Below are 17188 nucleotides of genomic sequence, written 5' to 3'. Positions count from 1 at the left end.
CCCATTATTACATGAAGACGACTTTTTGCTTCATTCATAAATACTTGAGGAGCAGTAACAAGGACAAGAACAAGTGTCCTGGTTTAATTTAAGAATGAAGCTCTATGTACTGATCTCCCCCCAACAAAAGTTGTATCCAAATGCCAAATCACACGCTGCTTTCTGTTCACACAGAACAGCTTGCGGTCAGCCACATACCTAATGAGCTTGATTTGCTATGGAAGAGAACTGTAAAAATAAAAACATGATCCATTCAAAACTCCAGAGTATACCTCATTTTGGAAGCCATTTGAAGAAAAAAGAGCAAGTTGAAGATGCTGATTTTCCATGATGAAATACACTCAACATCAAAAGGGAAAAATAATTCATGTTTTAAATGAAATATGAAAACAAAACATTTGTAGGACATTGGCAAGGCCAATAAAGTCCATTCTAGTTACTTCAAAGGGCTTCTGCAAGTGGCAATATTGCAGTGATATAGTCAAAACCTTTCTTCTTTCGAATCTACTGCTTTAAGAATGGAACTTCATGCTTTTGATGTTGGAAATAAAGGTTAACCAGGTTTCTTAAGATGAGCCTATGGTATAAACAATTTGAATGTTGGCCAAACATTTTTTTTAATAAATTTATTTTTTATTGGTGCTCAATTTGCCACCATACAGAATAACACTCAGTGCTCATCCCATCAAGTAAGTGCCCCCATCAGTGCCCGCCACCCAGTTACCCCCACCTGCCACCCACCTCCCCTTCAACTACCCCTAGTTCGTTTCCCAGAGTTAGGAGTCTGTCATGTTCTGTCTCCCTTTCTGATATTTCCCACTCATTTTTTCTTTCCCCTTTAATCCCTTTCATTATTTTTTATATTCCCCAAATGAATGAGACCATAAAATGTTTGTCCTTCTCCGATGGACTTATTTCACACAGCATAATACCCTCCAGGTCCATCCACGTCGAAACAAATGATGGGTATTGGTCATTTCTAATGGCTGAGTAATATTCCATTGTATACATAAACCACATCTTCTTTACCCATTCATCTTTCGATGGACACCGAGGCTCCTTCCACAGTTTAGCTATTGTGGACACCGCTGCTAGAAACATCGAGGTGCAAGTGTCCTGGCGTTTCATTGCATTTGTATCTTTGGGATAAATCCCTAGCAGTGCAATTGCTGGTTCCTAGGGCAGGTCTATTTTTAACTCTTTGAGGAACCTCCACACAGTTTTCCAGGGTGGCTGCACCATTGCACATTCCTACCAACAGTGCAAGAGGGTTCCCTTTTCTCCGCATCCTCTCCAACTTTTGTGGTTTCCTGCCTTGTTAATCTTCCCCATTCTCACTGGTGTGAGGTGGTATCTCATTGTGGTTTTGATTTGTATTTCTCTGATGGCCAGTGATGCGGAGCATTTTCTCATGTGCTTCTTGGCCATGTCTGTGTCTTCCTCTGTGAGATTTCTGTTCATGTCTTTTGCCCGTATCTTGATTGGATTGTTTGTTTCTTTGCTGTTGAGTTTAAGAAGTTCTTTACAGATCTTGGATACTAGGCCTTTAACTGAGAAGTCATTTGCCAATATCTTCTGCCATTCTGTAGTTGTCTTTTAGTTTTGTTGACTGTATCTTTTGCTGTGCAAAAGCTTCTTACCTTGATGAAGTCCCCATAGTTCATTTTTGCTTTTGTTTCTCTTGCCTTCATGGATGTATCTTGCAAGAAGTTACTGTGGCCAAGTTCGAAAAGGGAGTTGCCTATGTTTTCCTCTAGGATTTTGATGGATTCTTGTTTCACATTTAGATCTTTCATCATTTTATCTTTGTATATGGTGCAAGAGAGTGGTCTAGTTTCATTCTTCTGCATGTGGATGTCCAATTTTCCAGCACCATTTACTGAAGAGACTGTCTTTTTTCCAGTGGATAGTCTTTCCTCCTTTGTCAAATATTAGTTGACCATAAAGTTGAGGGTCCACTTCTGGATTCTCATTTCTGTTCCATTGATCTATGTGTCTGTTTTTGTGCCAGTACCAACTGTCTTGATGACCACGGCTTTGTAGTACAACCTGAAATCTGGCATTGTGATGCCCATGGCTATGGTTTTCTTTTTTAAGATTCCCCTGGCTATTTGGGGTTTTTTCAGATTCCACACAAATCTTTTTTTTTTTTTTAATTTTTTTATTTATTATTTATGATAGTCACACAGAGAGAGAGAGAGAGAGAGGCGGAGACACAGGCAGAGGGAGGAGCAGGCTCCATGCCTCGGGAGCCCGATGTGGGATTCGATCCCGGGTCTCCAGGATCGCGCCCTGGGCCAAAGATAGGCGCCAAACCGCTGCGCCACCCAGGGATCCCGCACACAAATCTTATAATAATTTGTTCCAACTCTCTGAAGAAGTCCATGGCATTTTGATAGGGATTGTATTAAATGTGTAAATTGGGATCCCTGGGTGGCGCAGCGGTTTAGCACCTGCCTTTGGCCCAGGGCGTGATCCTGGAGACCCGGGATCGGGCTCCCGGTGCATGGAGCCTGCTTCTCCCTCTGCCTGTGTCTTTGCCTCTCTCTCTCTCTGTGACTATCATAAGTAAATAAAAATTAAAAAATAAATAAAAATAAACGTGTAAATTGCCTTGGGTGATCACTGACATTTTCACAATATTAATTCTTCCAATCCTTGAGCATGGAGTATTTTTCCATCACTTTGTGTCTTCCTCACTTTCTTTCAGAAGTGTTCTGTAGTTTTTAGGGTATACATCCTTTACCTATTTGGTTAGGTTTATTCCTAGGCATCTTATGCTTTTGGGTGCAATTGTAAAAGGGATTGACTCCGTAATTTCTCTTTCTTCAGTCTCATTGTTAGTGTACAGAAATGCCACTGAATTCTGGGCATTGATTTTGTATCCTGCCACACTTGGGCCGAACATTTTTAAAAGAAGTAAACAGAACTTATTTAAAAGAAAAAAAGTTATGTATGTATTGAAGTCTTTAAAAGAGCCAGAGGAAAAAAACATGCTTTGAAAGATTACTTCAAATCAGAGATCCTGACAGCTGACCTCTAACTAGAAATTTTAGGAATAATCATTTCATCATCTTTCACTATACTGAAATATAAATAGATGATAGATAGATAGATAGATAGATGATAGATAGATAGATAGATAGATAGATAGATAGATACACAGATAGATAACAAGAGCCTACCTAGCATTCTTTGCTTACTAAAAATGCCATTCAAGAAGACGCAGGTGGCCTGGGTCGAGGTCCTGGGATCAAGTCCCTTGTTGGGCTCCCTGCTTGGAGCCTGCTTCTCCCTCTGCCTGTGTGTCTGCCTCTCTCACGACTAAATAAATAAAATCTAAAAAAAAAAAAAAAAAGAACACAGGCAAACAGGGAGATCATTCAAGATAGTCACATAAAAACTTCTGAAATCCTTTCCCTCAACAGACACAATATATCTACAGCTACATATAAAACAATTATCTCTGAGCAGGACAGCTACTCCACAACGAAGAATTAAACAGACAGGGAGGAGAGACAGATGTAGTTGTATTTTTGCCGAAAACCTCACCTCCCCCCATGCAACGACCTATGGAGGAGGGGTTGCACAAATACAGAACCCCTCCCTGAGGGAGGGAATCTGTACTACTCATCAGGCACCATGACCCATGGGAGATGCACCAGACAGACAGCCCCCAAAGCACCTGGCTTTGGAAACCAGTGGAGCTTCCGTCCAGGAGACTCCTAGGGCTGTACTGAGTGCAGGCTCTGCTTTTACAGGGCTCACAATCAGACTCATTTGCCTCAGGACCCAGTACAAAAGCACCAGTTTGAAAGGAGCCTAGACCAGATGTGAAGGGGTTCCATTTGCTAATCTTAAAGCATCTACCAGAAGGGCAAAAGCCCACTCAGATTCCCTCCAAAGACAAAAGATACCGGAGGGTGCCATATTTACGCTTTCTCTACCTTGCTACTGCCAATGCTGGCAGGAGCTATTTTTGCATTCCCATAACCTTCTAGTACCTCCTTCCCCCTCCATACTGCTGCCACGGCCCTGCCAGAAGCAGGAGGCCAGTGCCCTGACCTCTAGTTACACTCCCACTGCCAGAGGCCTCCAAGCCAGCAGGTACATGCAACCCACACAGGGGATGCCTACTGAATATGAGACTCTGGGGCCAGGGTGGATTGTGTTTGTGAGCCCCACAGGTCTAGAATAATTGGGGAAACAGTATGAGAGACAACCAAACACTGAAGCAAGGCTACTATAAACAAAAATGTTCACCCACACACAGCCACACCTTCAGGACTAGAAGAGATAGCTGTTTCACCTAACACAAAGACATACATACATACAAAGTCAGGCAACATGAGGAAACAGATAAACATGTTCCCAATGAAAGACCAGGATTAAACCCCAGAAAAACTCAACAAAGTGGGTATAGACCAAATGTACCTCAAAATGTAAGGCCACGTATGACCAGTGCACAGCTAGCATCATGCTCAACAGGGAAAAGCTTCCTGCTTAACATCAGGAACAAGGCGAGGATGCTAACACAGTATTGGAAGTCTTGGCCACAGCAGCTAGGAAGGAAAAAGAAAGAAATTGGAACCAAATTGTAAAGGAAGAAGTAAAACCATCACTATTTGTAGATGATACAATTTTATACACAGAAAACCCTAACGACTCTGTGGAAAAAAAAAGACTGTTAGAACATTAGTTCTAACCTTATTTCTAAATAAATTCAGTAAAGTTGCAGGTACAAAACTGATATACACAATTCTGTCACACTTGTGTACACCAACAACAAACTATCAGGAAGAGAGACTAAGAAAACAAATCCCATTTAAAATTGCATGAAAAAATACCCAAGAATAAATTTAACCAAGGAGGTGAATGATCTATACTCTGAAAACTATAGGACACTGAGGAGAGACAATGACACTAATAAGTGGAAAGATATTCCATGCTCATGAAGAATATTGCAAAAATGTCCATACTGACCAGAGCAATCTACAGAGTCAAGGCAATCTCTATTGAAATTCTAGTGGCATTTTTCACAGAAATACAACAATCGTAAGATTTGTATAGAACCACAAAAGATCCCAAGCAGCCAAAGCAAATCTTGAGAAAGGACAAGTCTGAGACATTACACTCCTTGAATTCAAGCTGTAGTATCTAACAACTAAAGTAATCAAAATGTATGGTATTGGCATAAAAACACACACACAGATTCGTGGGACAGAAAAGAGAGCCCCGAAATAAACCCAGCCATATAAGGCCAATTACTTTACAAGAAAAGAGGCAAGAATATACAATGGAGAAAGACAATCTCTTCAATAAATGGTGCTGGGAAACCTAGACACCTACATATAAAAGACTGAAACTGGGCCATCATCTCACACCATACAAAGAAATTAACTCAAAATGGATTAAAGACTGGAATGAAAATCCTGAAATCATTAAACTCCTAGAAGAAAACATGGGTCGTAAGCTCTCTGACATCACTCTTGGAGATTTTTTTTTTCCTTTTTGGATCTTATGATTCCAAAGGCAGTGGCATCAAAAAACAAAAATAAATTAATGAGATAACATAAAACTAAAAAGCTTCTGCACAGCAAAGGAAATCATCAACAACAAAAAAGGCAATCTACCGAATAGAAGGAAGAAGAACTGCCAATTCTATCCAATAAGGGGTTAACAGCCAAAATATATACAGAAATTCATATAGCTCAATATCAACAAGAAACAAACAATTCAATATTAAAAAATGGACAGAGGATCTGAATAGACGTTTTCCCAAAGACGACATACTGATCACCAACAGGCACACGGGAAGATGCTCAACATCACAAATCATCAGAGTAATGCAAATCAAAATCACAGTGAGATATCGCTTCACACCTCTGAGAAAGGCCAATATCAGAAAGACAAGAAAAAATAAGTACTGATGAGGCTGTGGGCAAAGGGGGACCCTAGTGCACCGTTGGTGAGGTTGTAAATTGGTGCGGCCACCACAGAAAATAATCTGGAGAACAGTCAAAAACTTAAAAATACAACTCCCACATGATCCTGCAATTCCACTTTTGGGTATTTATCTGAAGATTCAAAAGGATACATGTACCTCTATGTTCACTGCAGCATTATTTACAATAGCCAAGATATGGAAATAACCAAAGTGTCCTTCCTTTGAGGGATGAATGGGAAAAGATTTACACACACACACACACACACACACACACACACACGAATACTATTCAGCAAAAAAAAAAAAAAAAAAAAAGGAATACTATTCAGCCATAAAATAAATTAGCCATTTGCAACTGGCATGAATCTGAAGGGTATTATGCTAAGTGAAAAAAGTCAGACAGAGAAAGACAGATATGGTATGATTTAACTTATACCTGAAACAACAAATAAAGTCAGAAATACAGAGAATACATGGGTGGTTGCCAAAAGGGAAGGGGGTGAGGCTGTGTGGGTAAAAACGGATAAAGGGGATCAAGAGTCCCATCATCCTCTTACAAAATGAATTCACGCACAGCATGGTGACTATAGTCAATAATAACGTATTGCAAATTTGAAAGTTGTTTTCAGAAAATACGTCTGAAAAGTTCTTAGCACAAGAAAACAAATGGCGTGACTGTGCATGCAGAGAGATGTTAACTAGACTTACTATGGTGTTCATTGTGCAAGATATACAAATGCCAAATTTTATGTTGCACGCCTGAAACTAGTGTGTCATATATCGATTATAATTTAATAAAACGAAAAAAAAATGGAAGGAAATAAAAACATGTACTGATTCACTGAAAGACATAGTTTGATAGCCACAAACCCTCAATACAGGAGATTCTAGAGCTTTTTTACATTAAACAGGTGAAAAATCAGCCTGGATGACAAGGCTGAGCTGTAAGATTGGGACTAGAACAAACAAAATGGTGGTTATACTAAATGAATAATGACGTTGATGTAAAGCAAAATAAGGATGTCTTCAAGGTTGTGAGGGGTTTTTGCTTTTCTGTTTCTTTTCTAGAGAGAATTAAAATACAGGACACAATAGCACTGAAGTTGGCAGGAAAGTATATGGGGCAAAAGTGCGCTAAGATTTCTGGATCTTTTCCAGATGACAATAGACAGATTAAGATAGGATTTTATAAAAAGGATTCACGTCATAATTTCTAACGTAGCCACTCAAATAACAGAAAGAGAATGTATTAACTTCTCAACTGTATGCAGGGAAAACCCTAACCAATCCAAAAGAAACAAAGAAAAATCAGGACAAGAAAACACAAAATACGTCAGATTTTAAATTATAAAGATCATACGTCATAATGAACTGTAGTGAAGATATTCTAGCTGAAAGTAAAGACTTCTGACTTGTTACCTCAGAAAGCTCCAACTGTAATTCACAAAAGCAATAAAGCAGGAATATGGAAGAGTTGACAATAAAAGGATAGGAAAAGATATCCTGCAAATGGCAACAAAAACGTATCTACTTTAAAATAAACTCTGTTAAAAAGTATAAAGTGTAGTAATTCACCAGCAAAATAACAAATTTATATTTAATAACAAATTTAAATATATACAACAAAAAATGAACAGAGGGAGCCTGGGTGGCTCAGTCGGTTAAGCACCTGCCTTCAACTCCCGTCAAGATTCCAGGGTCCTGGAATCAAGGCCCACATCAGGGTCCTTGCTCCAGGGGGGAGCCTGCTTCTCCCTCTCTCTCTCTCTCTGCCTGTCACTCCTCCTGCTTCTTCAGTGTCCGATAAATAAATTAAATTTAAAAAAAAAAACACAAAAAAAAACTGAACAGAACTGCAAGAAGAAAACCATGGTCATAATGGGAAACCTTTTTACCATACTTCTCTTGGTAACAGAGAATAAACGAACAAAAATCAGTGAAAACACAGAATATTTGAATAGGTTTACAAACTTGATCTACAGACATATACAGAAAACTATACTTAATGACTGCAGAATATACCTTCTTTTTAGACACAGACAGGATACATTACAGATATTGAATATGTAGCTGGCCGTAAAGTGTAAACACATTTCAAAGGACTGAAATAATGCAAATTAGGTTTTCTGACCTCAAAGCAATTAAGGTAGAAATCAGGAACAAGATAAATTAAAAAAATCCTTATTTGTAAATTCAAGAAAAGTCTAAGTAAGCAACTACAAAATGATTCTAAGTTAAGAAAACCAGTACCTTGGGAGAAATGGCCTTAAATGCTAACGTTAGGAAAAGAAGAAGGTTGAAAATTTAAAACAAACGTTCATAACTAGAAAAAGAATTTTTTTAAAAAAGTCAATGAAATAAAAACTAATATACAATGAGGAAAATTAATAAGGCCAAAGGTTTATATCTAAAAAGACTAATGCCAAAACTCTGGCAATATTGAGGAAAGAGAAGAAAGGGCAATAAGTACCAATATCAGGACCAAGAAGAAAAACAATTAGCATAGAAACTGCACATGTGAAATATTATAAGCAACCTTTTCAGAAATTTGACAATGTAGTTGAAATGGACCAAATCTTAGAAAAATATGAATCATTAAAACTAATCAAGAAGAAATAGAAAGCCTAAACGTTCTTGTCATCTTTAAAATAGTTACCAATATCCTTATCAAAAAGAAAACATCCAGGCCCAAGGAACCCAACAAGTCAGTTCTGCTAAAGGACAAACGAACTTCAGTCTTTCATAAACTTACCCACAGAAGAGTAGAGACTTCCACCTCACAACCTAAGGCTACCCAGGATATTGTGAAGATCTGATGAGAGAGATAAGAAAGCAAAATTATGGGCTGTCTCATAAAAGGAGACATTAAAGTTCTAAATAAACTAGGAGTCAACTAACTCCAGCAGATTATATGTAAAGGAGAACAAATCATGAACAAATTAGGTTATCTCAAATAATAGTCCAATGATAGCCAGTTGAACAGTCAAAAATCAGTAAAAAAAAAAAAAAGTCAAAAACCAATGAACTTTCCTATGTTGAGACTGACAGGAAACAAATCATATGATCATACAATAAATAAATAAAAAGCACTTGACAAAGTCCAATGGCTAGTCATTTAAAAAGTCATTTTACAAAGAATAAACGAAAACTTCTTAAATTGAGTAAACGGCAAATATGAAAAAAAATAATCTAGAGCAAATATGACAAAGAAGAAATGTTGAGAGAATTTCTTTTGAGATCCAGATTCACACATAATAAACAAAAATCTAGAGTAGCGAAATCAAAGTGAAAATGAAAAAGGGAATAGCTTTTTGGTCACACATTAAGGAAATGTTTCATGAATACAATTCAGAAATCACTAACCTAAAGGAAAATGGTGCTCGACGAGTAACTTCTGCATAGAGAATAGGGGAGGACAGAACAAAGCATGAGATGACAAAATATTTTTCCATATGTTTTCCCACCAAGAGAATCTGACATCAGCATGGTTTTACCTTTACCGGTGAATGCAGGCTTTTCTCACCAAACATATCCCAGAGGAAGGTCAGGTCTTCCTGGCTGTCCACACGTGGCCCCAGCCGGCCTGGCACAACAGCCAACAGCTCATACAGACCTAGAAAGTGAAAATAAAACACAAAGCGTAACCATAGAGTGATCTCATTAATTTCACTTAAGGTGTGTGTGAAGGATGGCTGGAACATGTCGTTTTTACTGGATCAGTAATCTGGGCCATCAAGCAGAATGCTTCTCCGCGGAAGCCAAGGAACCTTTTTGATTTTTAAAGCCCAAATATGTAGCATCAACAGGCTAGCCTAACCTTTCCTTTGTCAACATTCTCCAGGCATCCAAGCGGACACCACCCGAGGCAGAAAACGTGTACAAGCTATCAGAGGAAGAAGAAAACTAAATCGTCACTACATTTGCCTCAGTGTTAGCCAAAGATCAAAAGGAGTCATGAATAGGAAAAACTCCTTAGAAGAGCAGAAAATTGATAGAGTGGCCCATTAAAAAGGTTTTGTGGTTTCCAAAGAGTTCCTAATGATATATAGCTTCAAAACCATTTGCGTTATCTACATCCAAATTCAAGTTCCAAAAAGCTAAGGCCTATTAAGCCATACGTGGTGTTGCTTTCTTGTAGCTGCTCATTTTTCAAAAAGCAACAACCACAAGCTACACAGAACTGAGTTTACCTTTAACTCCAATCTGGGCGTATGCCGTACCCTCTGAAAGAGTTAAGGAAAAGGATGCAGGTTCCTCGGGGCCCTCCTCACTAGAAGCTTCCTGGGGCTAGACAGTAGCACCCTGTTCCACCAGTAGCCTGTTGCAGAAACCCTCCCACCTCCTTTGGGGTCCATCAGACTCCTGTCCAAGAACTGTTACGACAGTGCCTGCCCGGGGCCTCTTCAGGGAGGTGACCTAGAAGAAGTCAGTATCAACTCTCAGCACACGTTTCACTTTCCAGTGGGATTATACGAGGTAAAAAGGAGAAACTTCCTTTTATTTCTGTCTGCTGTCTACAAGAGCACCGAAACCTCCTGGGATCTACGACACAGGAGCGTGCTGTTATTCCTGCTCTGAAGTGCTGCTGTTCATCACAGGGACAGCTTTACAAGATATGTAACTAGCAAAGAATCATAAATTATGGCCTGCTGATTAGTCTATCTATTATCTTCCTAAAGTATTATCATATTCTGATAATCAGTGATCATTCACCAAATGTATTCGCTTTGCCTTGGAAAGCTGGATCTGTAACATGAGACGTTAAACTCAAACATTCCTGGGACTGCATGTGGCCAAAAAGATCTATTCTACTTTAGGGGGAAGAAAATGTCTCCCTATTACATTCTTAAGTATTCTTGATGATTTACACTTATTCCCTTAAAAACCTGGCATCATGCCTAAGCTAGCTCTTATTGATGATTTCATAAAACTATTTGTAAGGTGTCCCAACATAATTCGATGTATAATAATGCAGGTCTCACTTTACACGTACACAGATACACACAACTTTAAAAACATGACAATTGCCAAGATCAGCGATTAAGGTCAGAGGTTCAAATTGAAAATTAGGTAAAAAGGAGGTAGAATTTCGCTATTTTATTATTGATTTAGGAGCAACAAAAGGAATTCCTTGTTCCTTGGAAATATGGTTAGTTTAATTAATAATACTAGTTCAACTATAACATAATTTATGAGGTATAGTTCTGGGGGGGGGGGGCGATAACTGAGGTAATGTATTAGAACAGCCCCGGCATATGGTAAATAGTCTATTTCATATGTAACTTAGTGAGCTTCAGCTATTGTTGTTATTCCTGTTATTCATCAGGACTATTATTTTTTTTAGGATTAATTTATTTTACAGAGAGGCAGGGGACAGGGGCAGAGGGAGACAGAATCTTAAGCAGACTCCACGCTCAGCATGGAGCTTGACACGAAGCTCCAAATCATGACCCTGATCATGGCTGGAGCTGAGACCAACAGTCAGACACTCAACCCACTGCATCACCCAGGAGTGTCCATCGCTACTGCTATTGAAAAATCAAAACTCTGAGTCAAACAGACCTAGATTCAAACCAGGTCTATACTTCATTTACCCCCCATAACTTACCTCAGCCTTCTTTCCATCATATGTTCAAAAGAAACGGAATCTACACCTATAGTAAACTGGACAGGAAAAAATATACATACGTATGCAGATACACAAGTGTGTGCATATAACACAGGTAAAATCTGAAAAAGCCTAAGGGACTGCATCAGTGACGATGTACCCACGTGGTTACCATAACTATGCGAGATGTCACCACTGGAGGAAGCAGGGTCAAGGGTACACGGGATCTGTATTATGTCTTCCAACACATGAATCCACAGTTATCTCAAAGTACAGTTAAAGCAAGAGGAGAAGTGGTGGTTAACATTGTTATAAGAATGCAAGGGAACAAGGCACGTAGTCCTGTGGTTGGCACAAAAGAGGCATTTGATGAATTTTTAAAAGATTTTATTTATTCATGAGACGGACAGAGAGAGAGAGAGAGAGACAGGCAGAGACATAGGCAGAAAGAGAAGCAGGCTCCATGCAGGCAGCCCAAAGTGGGACTCGATCCCGGGACTCCAGGATCACACCCTGGGCTGAAGGCTGACACTTCAGCACTGAGCCACCCAGGCGTCCCTGATAAAAACGTTTTAAAAATTGGGCAGCCCGGGTGGCTCAGCAGTTTAGCACTGCCTTTGGGCCAGGGCTTGATCCTGGAGACCCAGGATCAAGTCCCACTGTGGACTCCCTGCATGGAGCCTGCTTCTCCCTCTGCCTGTGTCTCTAACTCTCTCTCTCTGTCTCTGTGTGGCTCTCTTATGAATGAATAAAATCTTAAAAAAAAAAGAGTTTTAAAAAATAATAAAGTGATTTCTTAAGACTTCCTCAAGTGGCAACTGCCCCTTACTAGAATTCTGTCTATACCTTTACTCCACCTCAAAAAGTTTGGTTCTCGAATGAACCACCAAGAGGAGCAGAGGAATAAGCATCCGCATAAAACACATAAAGTGAAAGATCCCTATAATTTCTAATCTGTGGATGAAACCTGAAAGGCGTCTGGGGGAGTAACCAAATAGCAAATCACTTTGAGATTGATGACATATGCCTTATTATATAAGTTAAAATAGGAAACACAGGGACATCTGGGTGATTAAGAAGCTGAGCGTCTAACTTTGGCTCAGGGCGTGATTCTGGCCCAGGACCCAGCCCCACATTGGGCTTCCTATGGGGAGCCTGCTTCTCCCTCTGCCTGGGTCTCTGCCTCTCACTGTCTCTCTCACAAATCAATAAGTAAAACCTTTTACAAATAAAATAGAAAACACATCTAAAAAATCAACTTCTGAAGATAATCGATTTCTTTTTAATTATACGGCCCCGATATTTAAACTATGGCTTTTCAAAATCATCAACAAGGAAAAAATTTTAAAAAGCAACAGATAAGTACTAGGAGATCATGAAAACCAGCCCATCGCAGTCTGCGCCGCACCCATGCCCCGGCAGCACGTGGTCCGGGAGGCCCCGCCAGCGAGACAGCCAGCCCGGGCGAGGGAGGAGGCCGCCGCGTGCAGCCCGCTACCGTGGCCCCTGCTGCTCTGGGTCCCTGCCCGCTCCCCGCCCGCGGCCCCGGCGGTTCGCACCTTCCTCAGCGCCGACATCCTCGAGCGCTCTGAGTTCAGCAGGCGAAGGGCGACATGCGTTGTGGCCCGTCCGTCCATCCGCACCGCCAGCCAACAATCCGCGGGGACGGGGCCGCCGCCGCCGCCGCCGCCGCCACGCGTCCCACCGCGCTCCAGCCCCGCACACGCTCGGAGCCCCCCGCCGGCGCCTGCGCACTGGGCGCCCCGGAGGCCTGGTGCGCTGGGGGCCGCCCGGCGCGCGGAGGCACCTGGGAAGGGCCAGGCAAGCGCGGGGAGCCCAGGCAAGCGCCGCGCCTCCGCCACCCCGCAGCCCGCGGGCAGTCCCCGCCCCGAATGCCACCTGTGGCGCGGGCTCGCCGGGTGCCCTATGCGGCCGTTAGCCTGAGGCGCGTGCTGCTCGCTGGCCACAACAAGGTCCCAGCGCCGCAGCGCGGCCGGTGCCAGGGCGAAGCGAAGGTAGCGCGCGTCCCCCCAGGGGCGGTGCCCCGCAGCCGGAGGACGGACCGGACACTAGCTGCCTCGGGCGGCGTGGCCGGAGGCTCTCGAGCTGTCCAGGGACCGTCCGTCCGCCGCTGGCGCCGCCCTAAACACGAGCCACTTCTGCCTGGGCCCCTGGGCCCTCGCCGCTGCCGCGCGGGATCCAGACGCCGCCCCCTCCTCAGGCCCCGCAGCTCCTCCAGCCCGCCCGTCTGCCCGGAACAGTCCGCGCCGCACCCACGCCGCGGGAGTGCAGGGTCCGGGAAGCACCGCCGGCGAGGCACCAAGCCGCCGCGCGCAGCCCACGACCGGTCACCCCTGCAGCTCCGGGTCCCTGCCCGCGCCCCGCCCGCGGCCCGCACCTTCCTCAGCGCAGACATCCTCGGGTGCTCGGAGTTCAGCAGGCGCAGGGCGACAGGGCACACAGCCCGTCCATCCGCAGGGCTGGCCGTCAGTCCGGGGGACCGCGCTCGAGCGCAGTGCACGCTGGGAGCCCCCCGCCGGCGCCTGCGCACTGGTCGACCGGGAGGCCCCGCACGCTGGGGGCTGGCCTGAGTGCGGAGGCACCTGGGGAGGGGCCACACCCACACCGGGGAGCCCAGGCAGCACCGCGCCCTGTCGTCCAGGGGTCCTTCCGCCCCACCGCTCCCCGGCTGCCGCCGCCGCCACGCGCCACACCGCGCTCCAGCCCGGCACACGCTCGGAGCCCGCCGCCGGCTCCTGCGCACTGGGCGCCCCGGAGGCCTGGCGCGCTGGGGGCCGGCCGGCGCGCGGAGGCACCTGGGGAAGGGCCAGGCAAGCGCGGGGAGCCCAGGCAGCGCCGCGCCCTGTCGTCCGGGGATCCTTCCGCCCCACCGCTCCCCCGCCCCTGCCGGCGCGCAGGCCCCGCCCCGGATGCCACCTGTGGCGCGGGTCCCCTGGCGCTGGAGGCGGCGGTAGCCTGCAGCAAGTGCAGCTCGCCCGCAGCCCCACGGTCCCAGCGCGCCTGCCCGGCCGGTGCCAGGGCGACACGAAGGTAGCGCGCGTCCCCCCAGGGGCGGTGCCCCGCATCCGGAGGACAGACCCGGCACTTGCTGCCTCGGGCGACGTGGACGGAGGCTCTCGAGCTGTCCAGGGACCGTCTGTCCGCCGCTGGCGCTGCCCTAAACACGAGCCGCTTCCGCCTGGGCCCTCGCCGCTGCACCGTGGGAGCCGGACGCCGCCCCCTCCTCAGGCCCCGCAGCTCCTCCAGCCCGCCCGTCTGCCCGGAACAGTCCGCGCCGCACCCACGCCGCGGGAGTGCAGGGTCCGGGAAGCACCGCCGGCGAGGCACCAGGCCGCAGCGCGCAGCCCACGACCGGTCACTCCTGCAGCTCGGGGTCCCTGCCCGCGCCCCGCCCGCGGCCCGCACCTTCCTCATCGCAGACATCCTCAGGCGCTCAGAGTTCAGCAGGCGCAGGGCGACAGGGCACACGGCCCGTCCATCCGCAGGGCTGGCCGTCAGTCCGGGGGACCGCGCTCGAGCACAGTGCATGCTGGGAGCCCCCCGCCGGCGCCTGCGCACTGGTCGACCGGGAGGCCCCGCACGCTGGGGGCCGGCCTGAGTGCGGAGGCACCTGGGGAGGGGCCACACCCGCACCGGGGAGCCCAGGCAGCACCGCGCCCTGTCGTCCGGGGGTCCTTCCGCCCCACCGCTCCCCCGCCGCCGCCGCCACGCGCCCCACCGCGCTCCAGCCCGGCACACGCTCGGAGCCCGCCGCCGGCGCCTGCGCACTGGGCGCCCCGGAGGCCTGGCGCGCTGGGGACCGGCCGGCGCGCGGAGGCACCTGGGGAAGGGCCAGGCGAGCGCGGGGAGCCCAGGCAGCGCCGCGCCCTGTCGTCCGGGGTTCCTTCCGCCCCACCGCTCCCCCGCCCCTGCCGGCGCGCAGGCCCCGCCCCGGATGCCACCTGTGGCGCGGGTCCCCTGGCGCTCAAGGCGGCGGTAGCCTGCAGCAAGTGCAGCTCGCCCGCAGCCCCACGGTCCCAGCGCGCCTGCGCGGCCGGTGCCAGGGCGACACGAAGGTAGCGCGCGTCCCCCCAGGGGCGGTGCCCCGCATCCGGAGGACAGACCCGGCACTTGCTGCCTCGGGCGACGTGGACGGAGGCTCTCGAGCTGTCCAGGGACCGTCTGTCCGCCGCTCGCGCTGCCCTAAACACGAGCCGCTTCCGCCTGGGCCCCTGGGCCCTCGCCGCTGCCCCGCGGGAGCCGGACGCCGCCCCCTCCTCAGGCCCCGCAGCTCCTGCAACCCGCCCGTCTGCCCGGAACAGTCCGCGCCGCACCCACGCCGCGGGAGTGCAGGGTCCGGGAAGCACCGCCAGCGAGGCACCCAGGCGCCGCGAGGGACGAGGCCGCCGCGCAGCCCGCGACCGGTCGCCCCGGCAGCTCGGTCCCCGCGGCTCGCACCTTCCTCAGCGCTGACATCCTCGGGCGCTCGCGGTTCAGCAGGCGCAGGGCGACATGCTTTGTGGCCCGTCTGTCCGCAGGGTCGGCTGGCCGTCAGTCCGGGGGACCGCGCTCGAGCCCAGTGCACGCTGGGAGCCCCTCGCTGGTGCCTGCGCAATGGGGCCTCACGGGGTAAACAACCCCCACTGAGCCCTGCACCAGGCAGGGGGTTGAGCAGCTCCCCCAAGTGCTAACAACTGAAAATCAGCACAATAGACCCTCCCCCAGAAGACCAGCGAGAAGGACAGGGGAAAAACAAGTTATTGACCAAGCAGCACTGGAAAGTTCCAGGGTAAGACAAGCGACTTGCAGGATACAGAATCAGACGATACTCCCCCTTGTTTTGTTGTTGTTGTTGTTGTTATTTTTTATTTCTGTTTGCTTCCCCCACCCCTTTTTTCCTTTCTTTTTTTCTTTTTCTTCTCTTTTTCTTCCTTTCTTCTTTCTTCTTTTTTCTTTTCTTTCCGTCTTTCTCTCCTCTCTTTTTCTCCTTTTCCCAATACAACATGTTTTTGGGCACTCTGCACTGAGCAAAATGACTAGAAGGAAAACCTCACCTCAAAAGAAAGAATCAGAAACATCCTCTCTCCCATAGAGTTACAAAATCTGGATTACAATTCAATGTCAGAAAGCCAATTCAGAAGCATTATTATAAAGCTACTGGTAGCTCTAGAAAAAAGCAAAAAGGACTCAAGAGACTTCATGACTGCAGAATTTAGAGCTAATCAGGCAGAAATTAAAAATCAATTGAATGAGACACAATCCAAACTAGAAGTTCTAATGATGAGGGTTAACAAGGTAGAAGAACGAGTGAGTGACATAGAAGACAAGTTGATGGCAAAGAGGGAAACTGAGGAAAAAAGAGACAAACAAGTAAAGGACCATGAGGATAGATTAAGGGAAATAAATGACAGCCTGAGGAAGAAAAACCTACGTTTCGTTGGGGTTCCAGAGGGCGCCAAATGTGACAGAGGCCCAGAATATGTATTTGAACAAATCATATCTGAAAACTTTCCTAATCTGGGAAGGGAAACAGGCATTCATATCCAGGAAATAGAGAGATTCCACCCCCTGAAATGAATAAAAACTGTTCAACACCTCGACATTTAATGGTGAAGCTTGCAAATTCCAAAGAT

At 46.6% G+C, this 17188-nt stretch overlaps 2 protein-coding genes across 7 annotated transcripts in view; one reads left to right on the top strand and one right to left on the bottom strand.

Moving 5' to 3' along the window:
- Window positions 1-16126, bottom strand: part of LOC140633286 (ankyrin repeat domain-containing protein 26-like) — a 169390-nt gene extending 153264 nt beyond the window's left edge. For 4 of the 6 annotated variants that reach the window (XM_072825613.1, XM_072825614.1, XM_072825615.1 and 1 more), the window contains exons 1-4: window positions 9442-9560; window positions 9311-9341; window positions 8700-8759; window positions 4435-4562 (exon numbers count right to left, since the gene is read on the bottom strand). The gene's annotated coding sequence lies outside the window, so the exon portion shown is untranslated. Of the gene's footprint in view, window positions 1-4434; window positions 4563-8699; window positions 8760-9310; window positions 9342-9441; window positions 9561-16013 lie in introns of those variants that run through there. The other 2 variants (XM_072825617.1, XM_072825618.1) reach the window with 2 other exon arrangements.
- Window positions 1-17188, top strand: part of LOC140633127 (coiled-coil domain-containing protein 144A-like) — a 606261-nt gene that overhangs the window by 340078 nt on the left and 248995 nt on the right.

The sequence above is a fragment of the Canis lupus genome, chromosome 5, assembly GCF_048164855.1.
Source record: "Canis lupus baileyi chromosome 5, mCanLup2.hap1, whole genome shotgun sequence".
Lineage (NCBI taxonomy): Eukaryota > Metazoa > Chordata > Mammalia > Carnivora > Canidae > Canis > Canis lupus.
Note: the sequence above shows the minus strand (reverse complement) of the source record. Positions and strands in the feature narration are given on the sequence as shown.